At 38.4% G+C, this 27,846-nt stretch overlaps 1 long non-coding RNA gene across 1 annotated transcript in view; it reads right to left on the reverse strand.

The window, feature by feature from the left end:
• LOC140514495 (uncharacterized) overlaps positions 1–21,057 on the reverse strand; it is a 61,902-nt gene extending 40,845 nt beyond the window's left edge. The window contains exons 1-3 of the long non-coding RNA XR_011970709.1: positions 20,155–21,057; positions 16,753–16,871; positions 13,012–13,110 (exon numbers count right to left, since the gene is read on the reverse strand). This is a non-coding gene — a long non-coding RNA (uncharacterized lncRNA). The remainder of the gene's footprint in view (positions 1–13,011; positions 13,111–16,752; positions 16,872–20,154) is intronic.
• Between the last annotated feature and the right edge of the window lie 6,789 nt (positions 21,058–27,846).

A 27,846-nucleotide genomic window follows, 5' to 3' on the forward strand; every position in this document is an offset into this window, starting at 1 on the left:
TCAAGCATTCCTGATGAAAAGAATTGAATAGGAAATTTGGCATTCAAATATAAGGTTCAAGAGAAGAATAAAGAGGTAGTGAGCATGAAGAGTAATCATAAGGGACTCAATAAACTTAAACTGTTTACATTCCTTTATGGGAAGATGATACATATAACTCCTAAGAAATTTATCATTATTAGAGCATGGTTAGGTTAAAAGCAATTTACATAGAGGGTATAGGTGTGAGTCAATTATGTTGGAATGATCTCAAAAAAAACCAGAAAGAGATTAAAGGGTAAGAAAGAGGGATGCACAGGGAAAAGGGGGAAGGGAAAGGTAGAATGGAGAAAATTTTTCTTACATAAGAGAGGTGGTCAAGGAAGAGCTTCTATAGTGGAAGAGGAAATGGACATGATGGACAATGCTTAAACTTCACTCTCATAGGAATTGGTTCAAAGAGGGAAGAAGGTGTAAAAAAGGTAATTTACTCAATAGGGAAATAAAAGGGGATGGGGGATAAGAGAAGGTGGGAGGTGATTAAAAAGGGAGAGGAATGGATTAGGGAGGCAGTGATTAGAAGCAAAATAGACTTTTGAGGAAGGAAAGGAGGAAAAGGAATAAAAAGAAAACAACAGAAGAAAATGGGATAGAGGGAAATACATAGTAATTATAACTGTGAATGGGAATGGAAGCAGATAGCAGAATGGATCAGAAACCAGAATTGAACAACATATTGTTTATAAGAAACACACTTAAAACAGAAAGACTCACATACAGTTAATAAAAGGCCAGAGCAAAATTGTATATGCTTCCATTGAAGTTAAAAAAAAAGACAGAAGTAGCAATCATGATCTCAGCCAAAGCATAAACAATATTCGATCTGGTTAAAAGAGATAAGCAGGGAAATTGCAATATGCTAAAAGGTTATCATAGACAATAAAGTAATATCAAAACATCTTACTGCAGTTTCTCTCATAAAGGCCTCATTTCTTAAATATGTACTTAGTATAGAACTGAGTTAAATTTATAAAAAATTTCCCTACTGCCAAATGATCAAAGGATATAAAAAGGCAGTTTTCAGAAGAATAAATAAAAGCTATCAATAGTCATATAAAAATGTTCTACATCATTATTTATTAGAGAAATACAAATTAAAATAACTCTGAGGTGCCACTTCACACATATAAGAAATGACAAATGCTGGAGGGGATGAAGGAAAAGTAGGTACGCTAGTGAACTGCTGGTGGAATAGTGAACTACCCCAATCCTTCTGTAAAACAATTTGCAACTATGTCCAAAGGGCTATAAAACTGTGCATATCCTTTGATCTAGAAGTATGACTACTAGGTCTGTATTCCAAAGAGATGAAAGAAAAAGGAAAAGAATAAAAATGTTTATAGCAGCTCTTTTTGTAGTGGCAAAGTATAGAAATTGAGGATAGGCTCATCAATTGAGGAATGGTTGAACAAGTTGTGAAATGTGATTGGGATAAAGGGAAATCGATTGTGCTGTGGGAAATAATGAGGGGGATGGTTTAAAAAACCGACACAGCAAGACCTATATGAAATGATGCAAAATGAAATGAGAATAACTGGAAGATTATTGTGTACAATAACTGCAGTGCTGTAATGATGATCAACTGTGAAAGGCTTGGCTACTCTGGTCAATACAATGATCCAAGACATTTCCAAAGGATTCATGATGTAAAAATCCTATCAACTTTCAGAGAGAGGACTGATGAACCCAGAGTGAAAATTGAAGTATAATTTTCTCACTTTCTTTACTTTTCTTGCTTTTAAAAAATATGGCTAATAAAGAAATATATTTTGTATGATTTCACATGTATAATTGATATCATCTTGCTTGCTTTCTCAGTGAGTGGGAAAGGATGTGGGCGAAAGGGAAAGAATTTAGAACTCAAAAGAAAAGAATGTTAAAAATGAATTAAAATGCTGAAAGACAGAAAGGGAGAGAGAGAATGAGAACTTCCAGTAATATAATTCCTACTGTCCCTGTCCTAATCAGAACACATCTTGAATCCTGGGCTCAATCCTTAGCATAACATTTTAAAAAGACACTGATAAATGGGAAAAGATTTAGAGAAAGATGACCAGGATGGTGAAGAGTGACGAGTTTATGCTATATGAGAATTAGTTGAAGTAAATGGGGATATTTAGCCCATAGAATAAAAGATGGTGGTGATGGTAGTGGTGGAAGAGGAAGAATAATAATTCTATGTGAAGCTTTGGGTGGCAGAGCTCTGAGTCATTTGTAAAAGTTGCAAAGAAATAGATTTATCTTGGATTTTAGGGAAAAGCAAAACTTTTCCAATCTTAGAACTTTTCAAAAGAAAAATGGGTCTGCTTCAGTGCTTCCTCACTGGAGTTACTCAAGCAAAGGATGGAGAACCACTTGTGCATATCTTTGAGGAAAATATTTTTCAAGTATAGATTGGGCTACATGGTCACTCAAGAGCCCTTCTAATTCCACAATCCTGTGAATCTATAAGCAGGGGTAATGGTAAAGGCAAGTCAGGAAAAGGCCTTTGTTGGGGTACCAAAATCCAAAGGATTGAAATAACCAAGAAAGCCAGTTACAGGAAAGATAACTCAGGCTAGTAAACTGGTACTCATTCAGGAGATGAAGCAGAGGGTGTATTGGATCAACTAATCTGATTTAATCTGTCTCATCAAAGTATTGATCTTTTGTGGTGGCCATATGTATTCCCTTTGTCCCCTCTAAGTCCTTGTGCCCATACGGTTCATGACTAAATTCATTCTATTCCCTTCTAATTCTTGTAAGTCCCAACACTAATGAGGAAGTGACCTCAGACAAGGTCACAGAATGGCAGGGTCAAGACTCGCTCTAGATATTTGAATGCCAAGTTCAGTGTTCTTTCCACTTCTAGGGATTCACAACCTTTTTATGTCATGGACTCCTTTGGCAACTTGGTGACACCTATGAATGACGTCTCAGAATAATATTTTTAAATATATAAAATAAAATATACATAATTACAAAGGAAATTAATTGCATTGAAATAATTTCAAGTATATTTATAAATATATTTCACATATTCACCACCACCATTTTTTACATGTACATATAAAATAAGTTCATGAATCTTAGGTTAAGAATCTCTGCTCTAGAGCAGACTATCTACCAATCCATTGAAGACTTTCCATTTTGCCTAAATCTATGTGCCTATACTCATTTTGGGCTAAGGTCTGTGTCTTCAGAAAGTTTCATGTTAGCTACAAAGAAGGCCATGAAAGCATTTGCAATCATGTGATACTGTGTTTACATAGACCACAACTTTGGGTATTGTTTTATGCTTATATATTATTTTTGATTTATTATTTTATTGGATCATATAAACTCTTTAATAATTTTATAATGATAACTCCATTTATATTACAAATATTATCTCATTTGATCCTCACAACAACCCTGAGCCATAGGTGCTATGATTAGTTCTATTCTACAGACAAGGAAACTGAGGCAGAGAGGTTAAGTGACTTGTTCAGGGTCTTCTAGTAAGTGTCTGAGGAAGAATCTGAACTCAGATTTTTCTATTTCCAAGTTCAGCACACTATCCATTCTGCCATCACTTAGCAGGTAATGAAAATATTTTCACTTACAGATGAAGAAACTGAAGCCCAATAAGGTTAAATGTCATCATATATAAGGTAATACCACTTTTATTGTTCAGTAGCGTTAGACTCTCCATGAACCTATTTTGGGGTTTTCTTGGCAAAGATACTGGAGTGGTTTGCCATTTCCTTCTCCAATTTATGTTAGAGATGAGGAAACTGAGGCAAACAGGGTTAAGTGACTTGCCTGGTGTCACACAGTTAGTAAGTGTCTAAGGCCAGATTTGAATTCAGGAAGAGTCAAACTGATTCCAAGTCCAGTACTTTATCCACTGATGCCCCATGAAGTATTACTAATAGATAATAAAACCAACAATTGAAATTATGTCCCCTAACATCATAGCCCAGTCCACCCATGACACCCTAGACTACAGTGAATCCTAGGTCAGCATCTGGCACAACCCAAATGGGTGACCTAGACTATATCTGTGGCTTCCTCCTTGGTCTCTCCATTCTTTCTCCCTCTCCAATTCATCCTAAACAGAGCTGTCAAAATGATTTTCCCAAAGCATGAGTTTCACCATGTCACTACCCTAGTGAACAAATTTCAGTGGCTCCCTATAACCACTAAGGTCAAAGAGAAGTGTCTCTACTAGGCATTTAAAGTTCTTCACCACCTATTTCTGATCTGCCTTTTCTGTCATATCATATATTCATTTTGTACTCTATGGTCTAGTCACACTGGCTTTGTGGCTGGTCCTTGTATGACATTCTATCTTCCATTACATGCCTTTGCACAGGCTGTGGAATTAACTCCCTCCTCCCTTTTGCCTCTAAGAATCCCTGATTTCCTTCAAAGCTCAGTTCAAAGGATAATTCCTACATGAAATCTTTTCTGATCCTCCCAGCTGTTAGAGCCCTCCCATTACCTTTTATTTATTTTGATAGATTTTGCACAAATTTATATATATACATAATTGTACATGTGTGTGCATATGTGTGTGCATGTACACATACTGTGCCCCCTCTATGATTTAAGTTCCTTATTAGAAGAAATAACTTCATTTTATCTTTGTAGCCTCAGAACCTAGCACAATACCTTTTATATTATAGATGGTACAATATTATAGGTAGAACAGTACTCAGAGCACTGGGCCTAGATTCAGGAAGACCTGAGCTCAAATTTGGCCTCAGACACTTACTAGCTGCATGACCCTGGGCAAGTCACTTACCCTCCTGTCTGCATAAAACTGGAGAAGGAAATGACAAACCACCCCAATATTTTTTCCAAGCAGGTCACAAAGAGTTGGACATCACTGAAATGATTAAACTACCACCACAATAAAAATGCTTGTTGATTAATTGGTCCACTGTTTTCTCATCCGAAGTGAGGGCATTGAATTGGATGGTCTCTAAAACCCTCTCAGTTCTGTGACTGTTTCTTTAACTGCTATAACAAAGCTAAGTTCTTCCCTTTCTGAACCTAACGCAACATCATGGTGTATATACATATACATGTGCATACATACATCCGTGTGCTCTCTGACCAATTCTTATGGTATTTCTTATATATAAGGGATTATCCAGATAACCTCTCAAGGCTTTTTCCTGTCCCCAGGCTCCTAGACCTGCAAGTTACTTTGTGTTATCCAGTTTTAGAGACACATGAATTACAAACCAATCAAATTATGACTGGCCTGAAATACTTAATTCCCACATATGGTAATGAGAGCTCTTGCTTGGCCCCATCATCGCCTGCACAACAACATTCAAATTAGAAAAGCCATCATAAAGCCTGGGAGAAAATGCCATTTGTGCAGAAAGTGCCTCTTGACAAAGTGTTCTGTTTGGCTAAATTAAATCCTGTTGATATTTCCCTATTGCCCAGGGAACATTTCCAAAATGAGAAAACATTTGTCAAGAGCACATTGAGAAAATGAGTCAATTAACTCTTTTTTAAAAGAGGGAGAGAAAGTGGGAGGGCAAGAAAGGAAGGGAGAAACAGAAGAGAAGAAAGACAGAAAAAGAGAGAGAATTAAAAAGAAGAAAAATCACTTTCTGTTTTATCATTATTTACCCAACTTGTTTCCTCTCTTTTCCTTCCCTTTCCTTATCTTCATCTTTCTCTAGGGACTTGGTCATGGAGGAAAAATACCAAACATTTGTTAGCTATAAGGGTGTCATGGGGGAGAGGAGAACTAGAAATGATGGAACGCTCTCTCTTATGTCTTCTACCCCTTTCACCCACTTCTCCTAGCTCATCTCAGAATACCACCACCACCACCACCAAGAGACCAGAACAACATATATGAAATCACATTGCATTTAAGTGATTCAACATGCAGCCAAAAGGGAAATCATACAAGATCATAGGATCATAGTTACAGAGTTAGAAGGGAACTTTGACATCCTCTAGTTCAATCTCCTCCTTCTACACATGAGGAAATAAAGGCCCAAGAGAGACATTTGCAGGGCATATTGTGAGTGACAGAGCTCAAAGGCCATCTGACCCCAACCTCATTCTCTTTCCTGTACATTGTGATTGATGTCTCCCATCCATCCCTCATTGGTATGAGACTCTTACACCTACAACTGCATCTTATCCTTCCAACAAATTGCTTTTTAAGTATGAGTAGAAAGCCATTCTGAGCCTTCAACATCTTTCACAGATTGCCAGAATTGGAAGGGACATCTTACCATCTAGTGAACTGGTACAAAATGAAGTCTAATATAGAATATATATATATAGAATTTGTCATCCATCTTCTACTAGATGGCTTTCAGTGATGGGAAACTCCTGTTCTCCTGATGTAAACCTTTTAGATATTTGCAAAGTCTTCATTATTATCCATTTTTCTTATTGAACCAGAATTCTATTTTTCTTCACATGACATTGACTGCTCTGAGTTGGGCCTAAGCAAAGCAAATCTACTCCTACCCCTTCCACATGTCAACCCTTCTGATCACAGAATTTAAAATTAACATTATAGCATATAGAATTTATAGAGCACTTTAAAGTTTAAAAAGTATTTTATTCATGTTAACTCATTTGATTCTCAAAACAATCCCTGTGAAGTAGAGGCTTTCACTATTCCCAACTTACAGGTGAGGGAACTGAGATTGAAAGATTAAGTGCATGCCCATCATCAGATTCTGAGGGAGAATTTTATTCAGGTCTTCCTGACTCCAAGTCTAATGCTTTATGAACTTTATCTACGAAGTCACCTACCTAGAAGGGATCTTACACATTATTGAGTCCCACTCCTACTGCAATTTTAGAGATAAGAAATTAACTTCAGTTCAGCACCATTAAGCATGAGAAAGTCATCCTTCCATGTAAGACTTTTAAGAAATATTGTTTGTCAGAGCAATGATGCCACTGAAAGGCAGCTCAGGAAGGTTCGTTAATCCTCCAGCATCTCATTGCTTCCAACTTCATTGGAATATATTGAGTACTAGACTCCTTGCCTTGATTCATAATCAATTGCAATAAGGAATGATGAGAGGGTTAGTAGAGGACCTGAACTCAAGTCACTGCTGTGAAATAATGAGAAATCTCTCTAGTGTAGGGGTAAAAATTTCTAAATATGGGAAAGTGGATAATTCTTTCTTCCATTACAGCCAGTTGCAAAAGAGGTGATGTAGAACCCAGGGCTATTGTTGTTTTGCTTTACTTTCTTATAATCAGTTATCTATATGATGTAAAGTAAAGTAAATAGAATCTGGGGGACATCTCACACAAGGACCCCAACACCACCAAAAAATATCAGAATGATGAACAGTCTTTGCTTTAGAGTAACGATGTCAAACACAAGAGGAAGCCTGGTGGTTTGCAGTCCTCCCTACATGGAAGAATCAGATTAAAATATTTAACTGGGAAATGTTTAACAAAATAAATAAAACACAATAAAACATAGGTAATGTTAATGTGTAGTTTTCTAAGTCACTATGTACCTGCTGGGATCGGGATTCTTATGTATAGTTTAGTGACCCCTGTTTCAACTTTGACACCATGGAGACAGAGAACTGCCAATAAACCAACTTCCCTTCTCTCAGCAGAAAGGTGGTAGGCAACAGGCTCAGAATGAGGTGTATATTGTCACACATGGCCAGAATATTGACTTGTTTTGTTTAAATGTACTTCTTTGTTACAAGGGATAGTTTTATTGGGTGGAGAGAGAGTCATAAGGAAGTGATAGCTCTGTGTGTGTGCGTGCGTGCTTGCGTGAGTGTGTGTGTGTGTGTATGTATAAAAGCATCAATATTTATTTTTAAAAATGTAACCAACCATTAGTTTCCCTTAGAGCAGCATGAAGCTGTGAAAAGGATGTTTAGAAGACCTGAGTCATAATCCTCCCTACTTCCCATGTGACTTTGAACACACTTTTGGGCTTTGGTTTCCACATCATAAAATCATAAGGTCATATTTGTTAATTGTTCAGGTTGTTCTTAATCCTTTAATACTATTGGACTAAGTACAATACTAAAACAATCTTCACATGAATGTGTTTCCCTTCCATATCCATAATAAATGAATAAATGAAACATTTAACAAGAGCTTTAGTCCAGTCTCTCCTTCTCTGGGCTTCAGTATCCTCATCTTCATTTATAAGATGTGGTATACTGGGGAGTACTGGATTTAGAATCAGGAAATCATGGGTTTGTAACCCAACTCTATATTTTTTCTGTGTTAAAAAAAGTGTTTTTCAAATGGGATTCAAAATTATTTCATCTCACACACAATTCTGTATGATAGGATCATAGCTCAGAAACTAAAGCAAAACTTATCTGTGAAGGGTAGGAATCTTAGTTTGAGTTGAAGACAGGACAAAAGAAAACAAACTGAAATTGCTGCCAGAAGGACTTATATGTAAGAATTGAGGAGGAGATTGGGAGACCTGGGGATATGCTGCTGAGAAGGGTACCTTGAGTCTTCTCAGTCAAAAGATGGGGAGTACATAGTGGTGGTGACCATTTTGTCCTGCTTGTAGCAAAGAAGTGAATTAAGTGTTCTCTGAATCCTGGGATTTTCTGCAGAGCTTAGGACTTTCTGAGTATCAGGATCTTCTTAGACTGATACTAAGCCACCTGAAGCATGCCTTACCTTCGCTCGTTTCCACATTCCCTCCCTAGCCTATATGTCCCTCAGGGATATTCTTTTTGATGGTTTCTTTTTATGTTTTTTTTTCCCCATTTATCCTTGGATTTATGTGTTTGCATGAAAGAAAACCAACATTAAACTGGTATCACAAATGATTTTCAAGGCCAGTAATGCTTTTTTAAATGGCTGAAATGATCTATTACTCGATATAGTAGTATGAAAGAGAAATTTGAAAGAACTTATTAAATTTTCTTGGGAAGAGTTTACACAAACTTCTATGCCATCTGCTTGAAAAATTCAACTCTGATTATTAGATGTATAGGCAAATTTATTTATTCAACTATTATTTGTTAAGGACAAGAACATGACAGTGTAAGGCACTGCAGAGGGATGAAAAAAAGGAATAAGAAATATTCTCTGCCTCTGGGAGCTTTCAATCTCTCAACAGGGATGATAAAACATATTCAAACTCTAGTTTATGCAATTAAAGGCCAACAGAATGGCATGTGCTTAATATATGTTTCTTGACTGATTTGCTAACCATAAAGCTTATGAGTATTCAGATCAGGGAGAGGTCACTGTAGGCTATGGTGGTCATGAAATTCCTTATTTAGGAAAATGTCAATATGGCGTGAAAGAGTCAAGAAGACCTGACTTCAAATCCCCCTGTTAGCTGTGTGATCCTGTGAAAGTCACTTAACTTCTCTGTAACTTATTTTTTTCACTTGTAAAATAAGGGAATTGGGCTTAATAACCAAGGACCCTTCCAGCTTTAAAATGATGATCCTATGAAGTTGAAAGATGGCTGAAATTTTGATAAATGTAGAAGAAAGTATTCGAAGGGATGGGAATTCAAGAGGACAGTAAGTAAAGCATGTTTAAGGGACAGAGAGACCAGCCTGGCCAGAGTGGAGGCAGATCAAGTTTGCAGGTCCAGATTATAACAAGTTTTAAATATAAAGTTAAAAAGCTTGATTTTATAGCTAATTGTAATTACAATTTTTACAATGTTTTAAGATTTAGAAAGAAATTTACATGCTACTCAGCCCTTACAACAACCCTATGAGGTATTATTACCCTCCTTTTTAGAAATAAGAAAACTATCAGGAAAAGGTTAAGTGACTTACCTAGGGTATTATAGCTAGTAAGTGTTTGAAGTTGGACTCATTCTTGTCCAGGTCAGGGAAATAATTAAAAATACACTTCCAAGGGCGGAGTTACCATGAACGTGAGCCTTTAAATCTGCCCCATTTGATTACAAGCCTAAAAGTGGTGTGACCCCTAGTGCCTACCCTCTGATTCCTCCTGGGGCCAAATTCAAAGCTCTTTCCACTATACTCTCCTCTCTCTAATCTTTTAAGATTAATCTGGCAGCTGTATGTAGGATGGATTGAAAGATGAAATCACTTAGGAAGCTTCTATGGTAATTCAGCTAAGATGTAGAGGTGGAGCATGTGAGACAATGGAGTAGTGAATTTGGAATCAGATGACCTGGGCTCCAGTCCCAGCTCTGACATTTACTCAACCTATATGATCTGAATCAAGTCTTTTCTTTCTGGGCCTCAGTATCCTCATTTGTAAAACAAGGTAGTTGAACAAGGTCATCATTTTGGGTCCTAAATCTATGACCCTGTTATTCTATGATTAAAGGCATTTAAATGTTCACATTGAAAGTGATTTTTAAATTGCCAGGCATATCTAATTTTTTAAACAATAAGACAATTTTTAAACAGAAAATTCTTAAAATATTTTATATAAAATTTTATATTTTATGCAAAAAACATAAAAAGTAATCCAATAAATGTGCACGTATACTATGTGTTCATGTGTATGCTTATATACATTTTCCATTTTTAAGATAAAATGTGTCAAAATCAAGTAGGTTGGAAGAACTAAAATGTTAGAGATGTCAAAAATTTCAATGTGAGCCGTGTTTCAACAGTCTTACAGCAAATGCCAGAGAAGCTGAAAGTAACAAGTTGTTGGATCCTAAAAGGAGTCATCTCTTGGATGTGATGGTGCTGATTCTGTATTTAATAACTGTTTTTGTTACTCCCTCCACTCCTAAAGGAAGAGAAAATTTATTGATTGATTTATGAATAAATAGAATAAATTCTTTGATTAATGATGGGTCAGTTGTAGATTGATTGGGTAAGTATTAAATTTCATTTATGGATGGGACCTGTGATTTCATGCCTAAGAGAATTCCCTATGAGAAAACTCCTTCTACCACAGCAAATAGGCACCTGCCCTACAATTTATAACCTTAGAGTGTTGCCTAGAGCACTGAGAGTTTAAGCCATTTGCCCAGAGTTACACACTGGGTACATGACAGATGGAGGACTGAAGCCACTTCTTATTGACCCTGGGGCCATATCCCTATGCATGCCTTATGAAACATTGATTCTTTTGCCAGTTAAGGGCCTAATTAAATAGTTCCTGTTGCCAGAGGCAAGAACACTAGGGCCAGGTATCACGTTATGTGTGTATGTATGTATGTCATTTCTGAATTGAAGAAAGGAAGGGAGGAAGAGAGGGAGGGAGAAAGGAAGGAAGGGAGGAAGGAAGGAAGGAAGGAAGGAAGGAAGGAAGGAAGGAAGGAAGGAAGGAAGGAAGGAAGGAAGGAAGGAAGGAAGGAAGGAAGAAAAGAAAAAGGCAGATGGGAACCAAGATATGCAGAGTGAGGTGAGGAGAACCAGGAGAATAATTTCTGTAGTAGCAACATTGTGAAGATAAATGACTTTGAAATTCCTAAAAACTCTCCTCAATACAAGAACCAATCATAATTCTAGGGAATAATGATAAGGATGACTATGAGGATAACACATACATGCATGATAAACAGAGTCAAGTACAAGTCATGTCATTATCTCTCGGGTGGCATGTTCTTCTTCAGCAGCAAAGGACGAACAGAATAACAACCCATCTTCTACCAGAGATGTGACAGACTAAAGAAGCAAATGAGAGATATACTTTTGGACAGGGTCAATATGCGAATTTTCTTTTTTACTTGATCATGCAGATTTGTTACAAAGGTTTTCCTTTCCTTTTTTTTTCTAATGGGGTGAGGAAGGAGAGATAGAAAAAAAATTTTAAAAAGCATTGAGGTCCTGCAGCAGATAAATATCAAAGCACTGGGAACTTCAGAGAATATAAGGAGGAGGATACATGGAACTAACCGGCCATAGATAGGAACCATTTGCTGGTTCTTCCGTCTGCTATGAGGGGAATGGGCAGGCCTGCTCCGTTCCCCTAGGTTCTGCTGATAGGCACACTCACACCTTCCTGAAAAGCCTAGAGTGGGGATATGAGGCTACTGAGGGCATGCAGTATTTGCTTTTAGTTTTTTCTGTTTTGTTTTTTTTTATCCCCGGTGCTTTGCACAGAGTAGGTACTTAACAAGTATGGGTTGAAATAAATTGAGGCACTTAATACTATCAGTGGTAATCTCCATTTCCTCATACACATCCTTGAGAGCTTCCTTGACCTTCCAAGTGTGGCATATACCTGCTTGTGCTCACTGCTTGTGAGGTGGCATTGCAGAGAGTTATGGGTTTCACTATTTATTACAGTTATTTCCAATATTTCAGGGAATTTTCCATTTAATTCCAATATTTTCCAAGTGTGGAATAAATAAAACCTTAACATTTTTAATTCACTTATTTTTTTAAAGGAATAAAGTAAAATGGTGTTTGATTGGGAAAATACCTATCCAACTAATAATCATCAATTAATTGAGACCAGCTATAACCTCAATTCTCATCCCTGGGAAAATGTAGACAATAATTTATCTTTGTTCTTTATTTTCTTTTAATTTTACTTTAAAATAGACATATATGAGACTTCCTATCCTTTCCTTCTTTACTTTCTATACTTTATCCTTCTTTGCTAAAAGGCCAGATTGTTAGCTAACGTGCCAATATGTTTTAGGTTTGGTTTTGTTTTGCTTTTTGACCAAGCCTACAGAACACAACATTCATTGAGACTCAAAGAAAAAGTACCCCTACATTTCACACATCTTCATATATTCCTCCTGTGTTTTATAAACATGGAACCCAAATTGCCCTTGCTGAATGAAGACGGTGTACATACACACACACACACACACACACACACACACACACACACACACACACACTGACACACCCAGATAAAGAAAGATTCAGAGAAAGGAGAGACAGAAGAGAGAGAAGACAGACAGAGAGAGAGAGAGAAAGAGAGAGAAATAGAAAAAGAGAGAGAGAGAGATCCTCTCCCAGTATGACTGGCATTTACATTGTTTTATTTCCTATACTAATACAAGAAGTAAGAATGGAGCAAGTACTAATGGATCACCTTTTATCATCTTCACATCCACTGGCAATCTCACTACCAAAATCCAAAGAAGTCCTTCATGGTGACCAAACTCTGCAGAGCCAGCCATCTTGGGAGACCCTGGATGATATAAAGATTGCTAATGATGGAAAGTTCTGGAGTACAGGGACAAGTCTTCATTTTGTCTTTGTCTCCCTAGCAAATACTAGGCACTCGTTGAATTCAAAGTTTGAACTGTTGACACTAAGAGATGTTCCCTACCCCAAATACTGATTCTGAGAAAGTATCACCTCCGTATTCTCCTGAATGGAAGATACTTATGTCAACAAGACAGGCAAACAGTCTGTCACACCATGATTTCTAGTACTTAGGAGGCTGTATTCAATTTTTTTCCTAGTAGGAAGGCAGACAAACTCACTCACATGAAGGTAGCAATGACTGACAATAGTCTGATGAGCTACTATTCTCAAGAATATTTGTGGTTAAAAATTGAATATGTAGAAATAGTAAGGTTCTAAATGGAAAAAATTAAAATTTTTGGAATTTTAAACACTGTTGTTCAGTTTTTTCAGTTGTGTCTAGTTCTTCATGACTCTGTTTGGGGTTGTCTTGGAAAAGATACAGGAGTGGTTTTTCATTTCCTTCTGGAGCTCATTATATATATGAGGAAACCAATACAAATAGGATTAAGTGACTTGCCCAGGGTCACAAAATTACTAAAGTATCTGGGGCTGGTTTTGAACTCAGGTCCTCCTAATCCAGGCCTAGTGTTCTATCTATGATGCCACCAAGCTGCCCTGTCATACCTGATAGTAATCATATATTCATATTCATATCTATATGTTAAGATGATCGTGCCTTGCTTGGTGATTTTTTTTTTAGAATTCACCCATTTAAAATGGGAAAACTTGAGTTCATTAAACAATAGCACCAAAAATTGTCCACTTTGTGGGGAATGTCACTTTACTTCCTAGGTGTAGAGATTATACCTGTGATTTCTCTTTCTACCAAGGTAAGTGACACCCTCTCTGCAACTTATCCATAGTCTTAGAGAGTTGCCAGGGCTCTGAGGTCCAGTGTTTTCCTTGCCCATGGCTGTGACACCAAATTCATAAGAGGCAAGACTCCAACCCAGGTCTTGCTGACTTCAAGCCAGCTCTCTATTCACCCTGCCATGCTGCTTCTTTAAGCATGGTTTATGCTTAATAACTATTCATTATAAATTTTCCTAGTAAGTGAACATGACTCATCGTCATGGAGAAAGGAAAAGTGTATCTTTGCAAAATATAGGATATTATTTCCCATTTCCCGAGTTCTACTTCCAACTCCAAATTAGTGGTTGTGAATAGAAAATTGGCTAATTAACAGCTAGAGAAAGTAATTGTTTATAAAGATGATAAATATTTTATACTTGAAGTGGTGAGAAAATAATTTAATAAATTTGGTTTATGTGTATAATCTTATATGAAGCTGTACAGACAGGAAACTATACTTTGATTTGGGGGGGGGGTAGGGTTTGTTTCAAATGGCACAGTTCAATTGCAAATTGAATAACTAAATATTTGGGGGGGGGGGATTTACATGATTCCTTTCCTTGGCTCAGGAAGGATCCAAAGCCTAGCAAAGTGAGATGACATTTAACCCCAGCTCATATCAGACTCTTTTAAAAAATTGCCAACTGTTTAAATTTTTGGTTGGGTTGTAAACTAAATCATTCCATTCCTGATGCTTCTTCTTTCCATTACATTTTAATTCCAGGAGAGCCCTTAAAGAGAAAGAATCTGATTGAAGTTAAATCCCCTACATAGTGCTAAGGAGGGGCTAAAGAACGGAGGAGTCTTAAAGGATGCCCAATTCTCCAGAGTAGTCACCAAGAGCAACTTCCTGGCAAAAATAGAAGCCTTTGTGGATGCTACTGTGTGAGTGACACAACACACTTCTTGGAGGTCAAGTTAATCAACTCAACGAACATTTATTAAATGCTTACTGTGGGGTAAATGGAGGTGGCTGAGGAGATAGAGTGCTGGGCTTAGAGTCAGGAAGACCCAGGTAGATGTTCACTAGCCGTGTGACCTGGGCAAGTCACTTAACCTCTCTTTGCCTTAATCCACTGGAAAAGGAAATGGCAAATCACTCCGCTATCTTTGCCAAGAAAACCCCACGGACATATAGTTCATGGGGTCATGAAGAGTTAGACACAACTGAGCAATAATAAGATGGGATAAATAAATTGGAGCACCAACCACTCCATATTCCCACAGGACCAGGGCTCCCCACCCAAAATTTTCTATTGCCCCCTGATCAAAGCTGTTCTGGGAGCAGGGCACCTGGGACAAAAACAGTTGAGAAGGGATGATGGCTGGGAGGCAATGATCAGAAGAAGAATGTGATGCCAATCTCAGTCAGATCAGGAGAAGATACCACCTGTGATACATCACTACCTACCAGGGTTTCCCATTGCTATATGGGTTAAGCTAATTTTCCCCCTGAAACCCAACTGGCCCAGGTAGCTAAGGTTTATTCCCCATATCTTTTGCTATGGCTTTCTAATGGCCTCCAGTCAGACCACCCGTGGTCTGACCACATGGCCTTCTGAACCATACCCTTCCCTGTTGACAAGAGGCTCTTACAGTACCCCATATCCATAACCTAAGTTTTATTTCATCTTTGTTGAACATATTTTATGTGTTAGAGTTAAGGAAACCTCTTTTGGTTAAGTGTTAAATGACCTATGAATGTATCATTTTGTTCCAACACTGAACTTGAAATAACAGGATACTGGCCTAAGTCATGTCCACTCCTCATACCCTTCCATACTTTATGGTGTGTGGGAGGGAGGGAGTGGTGAGGGTGTGTGTACCTAGAATAATGGCACTCCAAAGTAAACCCTGTCCCACCCCATTCACCACTCCTACTCCCAGTTACTGTCCTCTAAGGAGCTAGATTTTCCAGTATGTCACTATGACTGAGTCCTATACATAGCCTACCCACAACATATTCCCTACCTTATGAGGAGTTTCCATTCTATCAGGAGATCTGACCCAAATCATGCATAAAGCAGTCAAAATCAATAGTGACTGGAAACCAGTTGCAGGTCTGCCATGCATGACCTTGGGCAAGTCACTTTTCTCTTCCTTAGCTTTAAATTAATAAGGTTGAGCTAGAATCCACTACGACTCAAGAAACTGATTTAGGTTAACATAACATGTGGGATAGGGTTTGACTAGAATCATGTTTCTTAACCTTTTTTGGCATCATAGAATTTTTTCAGTCTGGTGAAGCCTATGGGCCCCTTCTCAGAATGTGTTTAAATGCATGACATATTGCATTGTGAAAGAAATCAATTATATTGAAATATAGCCATCAATATATTATAAGAGTTCACAGGTCCCAAATTAAGAATTCCTGGTCAGCCTAAATTATCTCTAGGTCCCTTCCAAACTCTAGGATGCTAAAAGTAAATATTTAATAAATGTTAAACAAATTAATAGAATAGAGAATGCTCTTGCACTAAGCAAAGGCCATAATTCTATTAACTCTAGAGGATATTGCCCCATATAGGAAGCCTGGATGCCAATGGGAAGTCACTCGCCAAGTAACTTACATTTTTATGTGTCTTACAACTAATTTTGAGAGCCCTGTTAACTAATAAACAAGTCAGCAATTATTTATTAAGCATCTAGAATGTGCTAGGCTAGGTAGACCCTGTGCTGGGTACCAAGGATATGAAGACATGAATAAAACCATCCTAAATGAACTTACCTTCCATACGAATTTCTACAATGACAAAATGCAGGTCAACAGATCAACTCTCCTGTAGGTCATCGGGTTCCTAAAGGTCTCACCATCTTCTCAGAATGCTGATGAAGAGCTGTTTGTGCCTTAGGGGGAAGGCCCACAAAATGTTAATGTAGCATTTTATCAGGAGAGCAGTGTTGGAATGCAAAGATTTTCCAGTCATTAGTTTTCACTCTCATCTCTTAAACTCGAAGAAAATCTAAATATATTCAGATCACACCTGTGGAGAAATAGCTCCTCCTATGTAAGTGATTCACAATAACTTAAAATGGATTTCCACACATCCCTAAGCTGGTGGCAAAATGACTGGGGATATATTTTGGTTACCACACTCATAACCATTGCCAATGTGGATTTCTTGATAAGAACAGCCCCTCCTGGGAACCCCCCTGCCTCTGTACACTGCCAAAAGAATCCAGTCCTCTGAGGCCACTGGCTTTTGTCCCCATACACAGCTGACTTGTTCCCTTCAGCTACTCCAAGAAGGATGATCCTGCCAGCATTTAAATGAGGCCTACTCTGACAGCTCTCCCATAACCCACTTAATGGACTCATTAAGACTAGAATGATCTGTTTTCTGGACAATAAAAAAACAAGATTATCCAAAGTCAGGGAGTCTCTAGCATTCTGTAACTCTCATTGTCCTGCCTCCCCCCCAAAGAAGTATTTGAGTGAAAACAGCCCCAGGGCCTTTTGCAGGCTGATTATATACTTTTCCCCACCAGACCTGAACTAACCAACTCAATGACTGTGTTTAATGGTATATACAATATTCTGCATCCATAATCTCCTACCTCTGTGAAGAGAGAGGAAGGATGCTTTCACTTTAAAATTTTTTCATTTAATTTTTAATTAATCTCTTTTATTTCCCCATCCCACTGAGAAAAGAAAAAAGAAAACAAAACCCTTTAAACACATTTGCATAACCAAGGAAAACAAATTTCCTCATAAACCATGTCCAAAAAATCTATTTCAATCTGCACCGAGTCCATCACCTGTCAGTCCTACTACTTCATAAGCATGCTTTATTGTCAAGTCCTCTGGAATCATGATTGGTCACTAAGGTTGATCAGAGTCCTTAAGTCTATCAAAATGGTTTGTCTATATAACTTCATTATGGCATAAATTACTCTCTTTGTTCTGCTACCTTCACTCTCTATCAGTTCATACAAGCCTTCCTAGGTTACTCTGAAATCATCTCCTTCATCAATTCTTACGGCATAATGGCATTCCATTTCCTTCATATATAATAATTTGTTCCACCATTCCTCAGCTGACAAGTATTCCATTATTTTCCAGTTCTTTGCCACCACTAAAAAAGCTGCTATAAATATCTTTTGTATATGTTTCGTCTTCCTTTGATCTCTTTAGGATAGAGCCCATTAACTCTTCTAGAAGAACTATGGTAGTTAGTTCCTGAAAGTTCCATTTGTGGGAGACTAGTCCATCTAGAAGGGACCTTAAACACTGAGTCCAACCACCCCATACCCATTTGCACATGAAAAAACTGAGGCACAGAGAAGTTAAGTAGGTCACACAGCTAGGAAGTATCTGATGTAGAATTTGAATTCGAGTCTTCCAGACTGCAAGTCCAGTTCCCTGTTCATTAATACAATAGTTTATTTCTCAAAAATCTAAGCAGAGCTAAACAAGTAAGTGAAATAAATTCAATATGTCTTTCCATACAAACTAGACTTCTTTTGAAATAGCCCCCATTCTCCTCTTAATATAACCCCCAAAACAAGTAGTATTTGTGAAAAATGTACTACTGCCATGTGCTCGGAGAAAACTGCTTTTTAATAACAGCACTATCAGCCCAGCCTTGGACAGACCTAAATCTCTATCTCAAGTTTGCCAGCCAAGTTTACTGAAAATGCACCATAAGAGAAACACAATCTGCTCTCTCTGTTCAGAGACACATTCTCTGGCATCCTCTCTGAGCACATCTGCACTCAGATGGTGAAGTCTTTCAGTAGATGCCACACGGGTCCTCTCCCCACCCCCCAGCATGCACTATGTGTATCTGAGCAGACAAAATGAACATTTATCCCCATCATGGATCACAGTTGATTATAGTTGCTGAGCAGATTGCAAATTCCCTACAAGGTCCTGTTTACTATTCTTGACCAAGTCCCTTGTGTCCATGATCACTACCAGCTGTGTAGAATCATAACTAAAAACTTCCCAGGATGGGAATATATCCTTTCTTTTTCTGGTCCTGTATTGTCATATCATATATTCTACAGAGCTTCCAAAGTGTTCCTGATTTTGAGAAAGGTAGGGAATGACAATGTGGTTTTGGAATTTTGTCAAGAGCTGGATATGGAATTACGTGATGCAGGTGTGTCATTTCTGTGTGGCCACTCATAACCCGTGTGATCTTGGTCATTCATTTTACATTTCCTGAGCCTCCATTTTCTCATCCATTAAATAAAAGTGTTAGATTAAACCCAGAGGTATGTCACAGACTCATCTAAGAGTAAAGAGTTTGGTGAAACCCATGGGTCCCTTCTCAAAATAATGTTTTAAAATGCATTAAAGTAAAATACATGGGATTACAAAGAAAAAAAATCCAGGGACCCACAGGAATCTATCTACAGACCCCAAGACATCCATTTTCCTAGGTTAAGAACCATTGGACTAAGGTCCTTTCCAGCTTTAAGTCCTATATTGTCAAGTCAAAGCGACAGATATTTGTAAATTGCTTACTATGTGCCAGGCCCTAGGAATCCAAAGAAAGACAAAAAGCAATCATTTTCTCTTGAACAACTTGCAGTCTAATGGGGGAGACTCATAAACAATTATGTACAGATGAGATACCACGCAGGCTAAATTAAAGATAATCTCAGAAGGCAGGCACTGAGATTAAAGAGGACTGGGAAAAGCTTCTTGGAGAAGGTGGAACTTTAGCTGAGACTTACCACTGCCTTCATTAAGTTTGATTACCTGTGAAATTAGGAATTGTTTTCTCTGTTAGATTCACAGTCAAAGCTTAGTTATCCTCAGAAACTTTAAGGAATTAAATTTTCTGGATAGTCAAAATTCTCGGATAATAAGACTGCTTATGAAATCAGTGACCAGCAATCAGCAACCTGACATATCCTTTCTTAAAAGCTAACAGTTTATGTTAGTGTGTCACCACCGTGGGTAGTGTACCCAACTTGGTAATGGGCAGGGTGCCAACACACTCTGCTATAGAAAAAAAAAGCCACTCCTGGAAACAGCCTGGTACCTTTGCATTTGGGGAATCCCACCAATATTTTAACTTTCATTGAGTCCCTGCCATGCCCTAAATACAATATTCATCTTTTAGAGATGATACAAAGTTAGATGAATGAATAAAAAAAGCATTTATTAAGTACTTACCAAGCACAAAGAATGATACTAAACCTTGGGGATATCAATAGAAAAATATGACAGTCCATGTTCTCAAGGAGCTCACATTCTAACATGCGATGGGACATATATGGAAGGTTTTAGCTGCAAGTCAGGTGGACCAGTCTCACGGTCCTTAAGGTACTACAGCAAAGCTGATGGTGATGCCTCTCCTTTCCTGTAATTTCCATTTACTCATTCATATCAACTTCTTCTGTTGAACTCTTTTGCAGTGTTAAGAGCTTTGGTGGCAACAGCTTTATATTCCGGTCATGGAAATATCTGTAGAAATAGTTACCAGATGGCATTTCAACAGGGTTGTTTCCTGGGATGATGGCTGGGCTGGAAGCAGGACCAGCAGTCTTGGGAAGCACTGCTATTCACAAAACTTTTCGATTCATGGGTCATCTCCATCAAGGTCACAAGGGAGATGGTGGTCAAAGTGATGGCAATGGTTTGACTAGACTGGCACAAGCTGCTTCAGCTTTTATGGTGTGCCTGCCCTTTAGGTGACAGGTTGTCTGCAGGTGTTGAAGGGCTGTTGGTCTCTTCTCCATAGGAATTTCTTCTTTGAATGATGGTTCTAGAGGACTGAGCTTGAGTAGTCCTGGAGTCAGGACTGAGGAAGAAATCACCCTCCTTGTAATCCAGTTAGTAGAGGACTCTAACAATTTGAAAAGGTAACTTTAGAATAAATTAAAAGAAGGGCACCATCATGTGACAATATAAAGTTAGGGAACTTCTTGTCCTAAGAAATAGCCCAGGCTTAAGAACAGATTTAAGAAGAAAATTATAAAAATGAAAGAGCAGAACTAGACTATGATCCCTCACAGCTCTAACAATCCATGCTCCTAGAAATTTACACGCTTTCTGGAGGTTATCGCAACCTATGCCAACTTCTCCCAGGCAAGAACGTTCTATTTATAGGCACTGCTGATAATACAGTACCAAAGATATCTATGAGAGCAGCAGCAGTCTGTCCTCATTGAGAAAGCATATCCTAGAGTGACAGAACATTAGAGCTACAAGGGACCGTAAAAACCATCTCCTTTTACAGAAGAGTAGGGAAAAATAATAGGGAAAAATAATAAAAAAAAAAAATCACACAAAGGGTTAATGGCAGAGTCTGAACCAGAACCCAGATTTCTTCATTCTCAGACCAATGCTCTTTTAAATTTTAATTTTTTTTACTGTGCTTACAATTTCAGGCATATAGCGCAGTCTCTATACCAAGGCAGGTCAGGGTCTGCTGTGCAAATTTTAGTCTCAAAGGATTAGTTTTCCCACAATACTATCTTTATTAATTACCAACTGTATGGAATGGTCTTTTGCAAACTGATATTTTGGAAGGAGTGGTGGTAAACAATAAAAACTAGCCTAGAGATTAGAGAGAGGAAGAAACTCTGTCCTTCCCATTCTGTCTTCTAGACATGAGACTCCATCCAGTTCAGTGATTGATTTCTCACTTGGAAGGGTAATTGCAGAGACCAGAAGATCAAAGGAAAGGGAAAAAATACAATTTCCCAATAAATTGTGAAAGTTGGATTGGTACTGTCTTGTCTGAAATGCCTTACTTTCTTCTGTCTATCTTTTAAAATCCTCTCTGTGTTTCAACATCAGCTCAACTCCCACCTTTTCCAGGAATTCTGTCCTCACAATCTCTTCCCCTCTCTCTTAAACTCACAGAATGTAATCTGTTCCACATTTCAGCACTTAAAAGAAATATTGTCTTCTACTTCCCCCAACAATTGTCTCCTTTTGAGGGCAGGACCATTCATATTTCTCACACATACATGCACACACACACACACACACACACACACACACACACACACACACCGTGTTTCTAGGAGTTGACTCAACTGTTGTTGTTCAGTCCCTTCAGTTGTGTCTGATTCTTCATGATCCCATTTCAGGGTTTTCTTGGCAAAGATACTGGAGAGGTTTGCCATTTCCTTGTCCAGCTCATTTTACAGATGAGGAAACCGAGGCAAACAGGGTTAAGTGACTTGGCCAGAGTCACACAACCAGTAAGTATCTGAGGCCAAAGTTGAACTCCTGAAGATGAGTCTTTCTCATTCCAAGTCCACTGCGCCACCTAGTTGCCACCCCATAATTTGGCAGCAGGATAACAGATGCTTAAGTTCAAACTAGTTGAGTTCAGTTCTCTGAATGTGTCTGTATTTGACTTTGCTCAACCCCCAGCTGTAGTGGTGCAAGCATCCTCAGCATCTCTCTAATGGTAATTTGGTTTCTAATTATGGACCTGCATTATTGGATCAGAATCATAGACTGAGAGTTTGAAGGGACCTTAGATGTTCGGTTTGATTTGGTTTGGTTTTACCTAGTCTAGACTCTACCGTAAGCAGAAATATCTTCTATGACATTTCAGGCAAGTGGTCTTTCACCAAGGGGGAGGGGAGTGTCATAAGCTCTGTTTGAACACACACACACACACACACACACACACACACACATCCTTCCTCTTTTGAAGACTTCTCTAGCTGGAATCCATTTCCTGGACTAGAACCTCTGTCTCCAATGCTCCAACGCCTCCTCCAACATATAGCTGGTTCAAGTCCATGATTATTTCTGCCATACCTGTGCCTGATTCTAAGCCCCATCATCACCACTCCACCCCACCCCCAGTGGCTGATTATAGCATTACTTCACCTGTGCAATACATTAAGCTCCTAAATATGGAGGGCATTTGGTTGGGTTTAACAACTAGGACAGGAAATAATCCCAGGGCACCAACCCCAGCACTGAGCCTGGCCTTCACATCCAGCAGATTTAATACCTTCCTCCCTCATTCAGCTAGGCCTCCTTGACCTTGAAGTCAACTCAAATTATCCCCACCACAGCAAATAATCTATAATCCTATGAAAATCCTATAATCCTTTTGAGAATATTGTTATTGGTGGCGATGGTCTTTACAATTTTACTGTAAAGCTTCTCTACAGTTAAATGTGCTCTAACAAGTTCATGCTTACACAAGTGAGAAAATGCATTCCAAACTCTGTACGGTGGCACATATAAGGGCAGCTAGGTGGCACAGTTGATAGAGCACTGGGTCTGGAGTCAGGAAGACTCATCTTCTTGAGTTCAAATTCAGTCTCAGACACTTACTGTGTGACCCTGGGCAAGTCACTTAAGCCTGTTTGCCTCAGTTTCCCCATCTGTAAAATGAGCTGAAGAAGGAAATGACAAGTCACTCCACTATCTTTGCCAAGAAAACTCCAATTCAGGTCCCAAGAGTCAGGCACAACTGAACAACAATATAAATTATTAGGAGATAGAAGGGAAAATAACAATAATGGGTAGTGTACTGACCATGAAGTTAGAAAGATTCACACATTTCTATAACACTTTAAGACTATTTACCTTACAGTGACCCTGTAAGGCAGACAATGTAAGCATTATCACCTCCATTTTGCAGAGGAAGAAATTGAGGTTTATGAGGTTCAAGTGATTTGGAGTCAGGAGGTCTACATATGCCAGTAATAGAAATAATAGCAGGAAGGGACTTTAGATCACCTATGTCATTATTCATTTTATAGATGGTGAAACTGAAGTCCAGGAAAACTGAATGACTCACCAAGACCACAGAGGAAGTAAGTGGCAGAGTTGGGACACAAAGTCAGGTCCCTTGCCTCTAATTCATAGGCTCACAGAGCTAGAGCTAGGAAGAACCTCAGAACTCATCTAGTCCACATCTCTCATTTTTTAGAAATATAATTGACACCCAAGGAAATGAATTTATTTCCCCAAGGTCATATATGTAATAGTCATTAGGAATGGGATTTGAACTCAGGTCCTCTGATTCTGAGGTCAATACTCTTTCCATAATACCAACAATGATTTTACCATGATACCACCCAGACACCAGAGTTCATGCCCTGGGCCTGCTACTTCCCGACCATAAACAGATGAAAAGTGCAGAAAAAAGTTAGAAAGTGTGAAATTATTTTTAGACAGTTAAAATATGTGACTAATTCAGAACACCTCTCCCAGATAAAATTAGGAAAGCACATGTATTTTAGAATCTTTTAAAGCCTTGCCTAAAAAAGCACTCTTGTGGACTTTGAAGCAAATCTTTATGTTTCCCAAATCTCAGATTCCTTATCTAGAAATGGAGACAATGATACTTGCTACAAAAGTTACAAGCTTGTCACGAAGAGCAAAATGAGACAATGCTTGCAACGCACTTTGTGGTTGTGAAAGGATAGATACGTCACCTGCTATTGATAAACTCAACTCATAAGTTCAATTATTGATAAGCAAAAGTGACCGAAACCTATTTTACTTTAAAAATGTAAGCTCTGTTAAAAAAAAAAAAAAAAACAGTATACAGCTAATCACCACATGTTCCTCAGAATAGACAGCCGGTGACTATGTCTAATGTTTGTGATACAATAATCACAGTCAAACCTTTTTCTGGCTCAGATGTTTCCAAACTACAAGCTGTTCTTTTCATTTTTTCCAAAGCAGTTGGTTCATGCATAATGTTCTCTAGGGCTGGTACTAGCCAACACTCTACCAATGACATTTCCCCACCCCTGTCTAAGACCTAACTCTTCTGTGGACTCATTTTCACTTCAAAGTACACGAGTGCTTTTTTTAGCTATGACTTTAAGAGATTCTAAAATACATGTAAAGGTTTTCCTAATTGTATCTGATAAAGGTGTTTTGAATTAGTTACTTATTTTAACTGTCTAAAAAGTATTCTCACACTCTCTAACTTTTCACTGCACCAAAGAAAAGCTCAAAACCCATTAAACCTTAGGTGGAAGGCCATATTGTCTAAAGCCTTACCTCTCGGTTGTCCAGTTTAAGAATGTGACTACATAGAATATGTTATTGTCTCTAATCACAGCGGCTGCAGAGAGTTTTGGGTATCTTAGCAGCTATTTGGAGTCCCGGTCAGATTGGGATGATATTCATTCATATGTTCATTCATTTACATATTCATTCAGTCATGTGTTTGCTCATTCATTTATTTATTCTAGGACTATGCCCTTTTACTGCTTGTATTCTTCATGGCACGCAGCACAGTCCTTTGCAGTATTAAATGCTTAATAAGTGTTTGAAATACAGACGAACAGTAGCTAGTTAAAACTACTTTCTTTCCTGCCCTCTAAATGCAAGAAGTCTTCATTAGTCTTGACTCTGGTCTCTGATCCCTTCCTATTTCACTTTCTCCCTTAGAATGCTCATCTGCTTTCCATGATGTACTTAACTCTCCTGACCCTATGGCAATCCCAAGTCTGCATCTCCTGTCTCAGGCAAGAATTAGATTTGCAGGCAGAGGATCTGTGTTCAAATCTCAACTCTGTCATTTATTACCTGTGTGACCTTGGGCAAATCATTTAACCTCCTCAGTTTCCTTTTCTGTAAAATGGGAGAGGTTGGACTAAATGGCCTCTGAAGTCCTTTCCAGCTCTTGATCTGTGAAACTGGATCCCACCATTCTAACAAACTTAATCACTCCATTCCTCATTTTCCTGGTCTGTAAAATGAGAGGATCCCTTTCAAGTCTTAGTTCCATATTTCTAATTCCAAATGGAAACTTCCTGTTGCATATCCTGCAGTCACCTTTAAAGTTCTATTGTCCTTTCTGCCTCAGCATATATTAAATGGACATAATGATATCTGTTACCTCTCTTCCATCTCCACCCCCTCAAAAGTCTAAAATAAAAACTACTTTTTCTCCTGGTCACCCTATTTTTTGATGATACTAACAACCTCCCAGTCACCCATGTTCAAAATTTCACTAATCTCTGTCTCTTTCCCTTCCCTTGACCTCCAAATTCCATCAGTAACCAGGTCCTACTAAGCTACCTTTCAGAAATTCTCCCGTCCTCTCTATGTTTTCCATTCCTAATGTCACCAGCCTGGAGTCGATCAGGTTCTCATTACCCCTCACTTGGATTATGACATTCATCTCCTCATTTGTCCCTCTGGTCCTCCCTCTAATCTGTGCTGCTCATGCTGTCAAAACTTAAATCACCATTTTCATCATGCCACTTTTCTGCTCAGAAATCTACAATGGCTCCCATTTCCTTTAAAGATGAGCCAATCTCTTTAGGATGGTAATTAACACTCTCCACAGTGTGGAATATGTTTGCCTTTCTAATCTTTGCTTTCACTATTCCCTGGATGAAGCCTCCAATCCAACTCAACTGGTCTGTTCACTGTCCCACATAAAATGCAATGTATATAGCCTGCTCCACCTTGCTTTACTTAGCACCTCTTTTTTGGTATGGTTTCCTTTCAGAGATATCTGACAGTCAAAACCCTACCAATCCTTGAAGTCCAGTTCAAATGCAACTTTTTTCCCTAGATGATTCACAAGCGACCTTTCTCTGATTCTATAACTATTCTTAAAGGAATTATTGTCTCTACTATACATCACATATGTCTTACATTCAGCCAAAGTAAAAAGTATTATATAGTCCATGACCTTCTCACTGTGCTCCCCCCTTTCAGATACAACTAGGTTTGTGGTCTTGTTGGAGTAACCACCTTCTTAAATTTACAGCTCTGTGCCCTCACTAATGCATTTCTTTAAACTAGAATAGGTGATGTGATGCAGGATTCAAGAAAGGAATTTAATGAGTCAAAACAGCAAGGTAATAACAAGGAAAAATCTCCACATACACAAAAGTGCACAGACACTATAGATTACCAGAATGCCAATGAATGAAGGACCACTCCTCAGATAATTGCTCCCAGGGTTATATCCCAGCTGAAATACCCCTCTCAGCTCAGTGTCGCAGTTCAATCTCCCAGAAACCTGCTGGGCCTTATTGTTTCTCCATTATGCCTTTAAAACTGCTCCTTGCTACTTCTCAACATAATGTGGCTGGCATCTGCTGCTGGGCTTCTGCCCTGAGATGCTGCCACCTTCTGGTGCTGTCTTTGGCTGCTAGAACTCCTTTTGCCTCAAAGGGAGTATTTATTGCTTTTTTGTGAAATTACCTATGCTTAAAAGCTATTTCAGCTCTTTTATTAATAAGGCCCAGAACCACACTTAGAAATCACAAGAAGCCTGAATCTCTTTCTTTTTTTTACTAGTTCCTTTTATCACCATGGGAATTCTCCTTGACTGCTGTTTGAGATAGACTGAGAAAATTCCTTTCAACTTCCATCATCCTAAAATCCATGGACATTATCCTACAATTTCTTTTACTAGTCCTGAATGAGCAGGATGAAACTAGTAACTTCTGCTCCATATTCAAGAGTATGCTAGCAAACATTTAACAATCAGCTCTCTGGGGGGAAAAATATGTGTGACCCTTTTAAGTTTAACCTGCATTATTAACAATTTTTTCTATCACTTTCTTAAGTCTACCTAGCCCATCAACAAACAAAATCAAGCCTTGATTTGCAGCATTCACTTATTTCTGAATTGTAAATGCTCACACTAAAACTTTAACCATCATCTCTCTTGAACTGATTGGAATGGGCTGCAGAACATTCCTGCTACATTGCTGTAGCTTCAGCCAGTTCACTATCCTTGGCAGAGGAGATGCCCAACAACAGATGATAGCATTAGTACTACAGGGAAACAGCAAGGAGGTAGAGGAAGAAGGGAGAAGCAATGAGTCACAGCAAGCTGTTAGACAATTAACTTGGGTAACTGAACTTAAAGGACCACGAGAGGTATTCCATCCAGCTCAC

Source organism: Notamacropus eugenii, chromosome 1, assembly GCF_028372415.1.
Source record: "Notamacropus eugenii isolate mMacEug1 chromosome 1, mMacEug1.pri_v2, whole genome shotgun sequence".
NCBI lineage: Eukaryota > Metazoa > Chordata > Mammalia > Diprotodontia > Macropodidae > Notamacropus > Notamacropus eugenii.